Source organism: Asparagus officinalis, chromosome 2 (genome assembly GCF_001876935.1).
Source record: "Asparagus officinalis chromosome 2, Aspof.V1, whole genome shotgun sequence".
In the NCBI taxonomy this organism is placed as follows: domain Eukaryota; kingdom Viridiplantae; phylum Streptophyta; class Magnoliopsida; order Asparagales; family Asparagaceae; genus Asparagus; species Asparagus officinalis.
In genome coordinates this window covers 9,648,058-9,651,765 of record NC_033795.1, presented here as the reverse complement: position 1 = coordinate 9,651,765, position 3,708 = coordinate 9,648,058, and positions in this window count along the sequence as shown.

The following is a 3,708-nucleotide window of genomic DNA, read 5'->3' as shown; positions in this document are numbered from 1 at the left end:
GAATCGGCAAACTGTTGATGACACGACAACGAACCACCACAATGGAAAACGCCAAGTGGACCGCACGTGCCAATCAACATGCGTGCGTCAATCAACACGTGTGTGTGTCAATCAACACGCGTTCGACGGTTAATTCCGCAACGAAGCGTACAAGTCAATAAGACGATCAATTACGCAAAACGGTAGAAAATACAAGTTCCGGAAAGACCAGAAAACACCAGAGCTCAGCAAAAATTCGAAACACCGCGTCCGCGCGGGTCGGACCGCGTCGACCCGCGCCCGCGCGGGTCGGCCAAGTCCGACCCGCGGCGGCGCGGGTCGGGGACCCGCGGCGGCGCGGGTCGGCCAAGTCAGACCCGCGCCCACGCGGGTCGGATCGCGCCGACCCGCTCAAGCGCGGGTCAGACTTGTCCTGCGCGCACTGTTTCGTCCCGGTTCGGTTTTTGATGGTTTTTCTCGAGATTTGTTGGTTCCTGAGCATCCAAACTGACTTGATATCATCTAAAAACGTGGTTAGGCTGTTATTGACTAAAGATAAGGCCAAATCACTTGTTCTCATCCAAATAATCGCTTCCGAAGTCCTATAAATACAAGCATAGGGCCTCCTTTCAGTGGGGGCGATTGATTATCAAGACGAGGAGGTGCTGCCGGATTGTGGAGTCAAAAGAGCACGAATTTCAGCGAGGGTTGACAGATCTTGGCGAGTTCTTCGGCATAAAGAAGGAGAGTTCGAGAGATCCGACGCCCGTTCCCGTCCGTCCCTTGAGATTAGGCTTGGTCTTAATCTCGAGAAGAACCCTGATTTCGCTTGGTCAATTTCAGCGCTTCAAATCAAATACTTCCTCAGCGAAGGCGAAGCTCTGCCGAAATTTTCATCAACCGGATCCAGATCAAAGGCGGTCCACGGATAAACCCCGGCACAGGCAAAGATCCCACACAAGCAGAAGACCGATAAACGATCTCTGCGTTTGTTTTGACGAGAGTTGTAACTTTTGTTTTCATTGTGTAAAGATCTTATAAAAAGATTATCTTTTTGTTTTCATTGTAACGACCGAAGTTGTAATGAATACCGCAATGAATACATCAATTTTCGACGCAAACAGTAATTAATCTAACACCGTCTAATATTTATGTTATTTTAATTTGTGCATTATTTTTTCGATTATAATTGTTTTTGAATTTTTTTTTATTTTTTAGATCGTCGATTTTTAATTCCCATGTAATTTTATCTTTAGCCTATGGTACATAATTACTTAGAGAAAAATAATTCAGGTATTTCATTTAGCCCCGTCCAATAAAATTTTTATTTTAAATTTGTGTAGTACTTTTTATTTTTAATTGTTCTTAAATAATTCAGGTATTTAATATATTTAGATATTGAAATTAAGTAAAAACTTTTTTTTTAATTTTTTAAAGTATTATAGCAATTATTTATTTATTTTATTTCTTGTATTATTTTTTTACCACTTTTAATAGCTTTCGGATTTTTTTTCAGATTGTTGGTTTTTTTTTTTGCCTATGTAATTTTATGTTTAACGCATGGCTCTTAAATTACTTGGAGGAAAATAATTCAGGTATTTCATCTACCCTCATCTAACATAACTTTTATTTTAATTTATGTAGTATCTTTTTCAGTTTAATTGTTATCAAAATTAATTAATTTCTTAGAACTTGAGTTTTAATTCCAATCTATATATTACAATTTGAATTTAATTTGGATTTTATTTTACATTTTTAGACAGTTGTGAAAATATATTTTTAATTATTTATAATATTTTTGTAATTAAAATAATCTTAAATTTTTCATAATAAATATATATTCAGTTTTTTAAGATATTATAGTAATTAAAATATATTTATAGGTTTCTAAAGTATTATAGCGATTAAAATATTAAAAATTTGGTTTTTAAAAATATTATAGCAATAATAATAAAATTTTAAAAATATATTTAGGTATTTTTAAATTTTTAAAATATCTAAGATTATAAATTTAGTAACTAATTAAACTCAGATATTCAGATATAGAAAAAATAATGTACAATTAGATGTATAAATATAGAAAAAAAATTAATTTATAGTCTATTAAAGTATCTTTAGCAATATCTTTGATAACTAATTCAAATCATAAATAAAATCGAATACCCTATTTTAGGCGTTTCTTTTCAAATCAGATATTTAGAATATAGAAAAAAATTAATTTATAATCAGATATTCATATATAGAAAATTTTAGTTTATAATCAATTAGAATATTTTTGGCAATATCTTAAGTAACTAATTCAAATCATAAATAAAATTAAATCCAGGCATTTTTTTCAAATCATATATTCAGATGTAATCAATTCATAATCAATTAGAATACATTTGGTGCTTGTTATAGCCGTATTAGTGATAAAAAACAATCTTCAATCAATAACAGACAAGTGTTTCACATTATGCATAATCAAATCATCATTTTAAGATAGTCAGAGGACCAATTCGATCGACTCAACACACTGACATCTTGCGAGTATGACTCAAAAGGTATAACGTGTTGATGACCCGAAATGTGTTTCGTATCGTCCTCTAACCAAGTCGACTACTTAATCACTCCACTCGACTGACTAATTGGCCAACACTTTGTGAGGGCGACTCAAAAGGCGATACTTCTCGACCACCGGATCAGTAGAAAGACGACGAAATACCATTAAATGCATTATGGGCGTCATCATTCCTCTGCCCTCAATAATCTTTATGACGCATCGAACCACGTCAGCACTGCATATCCCCAATCACTTCTCATTAAATACCGAAGTGACATGTCCTCCACTCATCGGTCGACACTTGTAAAGTAGAGGCTGACGTGACAGCCATCCTATACTCATCCGAAGTTACCATTCTACCTTTCTACCACCATTATAAAGGGGGGGGGGGGGATAAGATCTTGACTACTACTCATTGTGCTTAAGAACTACTATAGTTTATTTTATTTCTCCACTCAAGCAAATCACTGACTTGATCATTGGAGAAACAACCGTGGAACCCAACCACGCCCTCATAAGATTTGCTACTTGTGTAAGGAAGAACATTTTATTCCAGAACCAGGCACTTGGAGGGTTAGAGGACCTCCGTTAATCACTCATTTCATTTGATTGTTTGATATCATACATCAACAGAGCTAGTTCCAAATCATATTAAAAAATATTATTGTGATTAAAAATATTTTTAAAACAATAAACATTTTAAATATATTTTTCTCTTTTAAAGTTTTCTAAAAATTTCTAAAATTTAAAATTTTCAATTATAATATTTTAAAATACATTTTTAGATTTATTAAATTATTATAGCAATAAAAAATATTACAATAGTTACTATAAAATTTTAAAAGAATATTTAGGCATTTTCAAAATTTTAGAATATTTTTGGCACTATCTTTAATCAAATATTCAGATATAGTAAAAAAATTATTTATAATCAATTAGAATATCTTTGGTAATATCTTCAGAAACTAATTCAAATAACACAAAAAAATCAAATTTCCTCATTTAGGCGTTTCCTTTTAAATTAAATATTCAGATAAAATCATCTTATAATCAATTTGAATATCTTTGATGCTAGAACAAATTAGATATAAAATATTACAACGATTAAAAGTATTTTTTTAAATATTTTAATTTTTTGAAAATATTATAGAAATTATAATAAAATTTTGAAAATATATTTTCTTTTA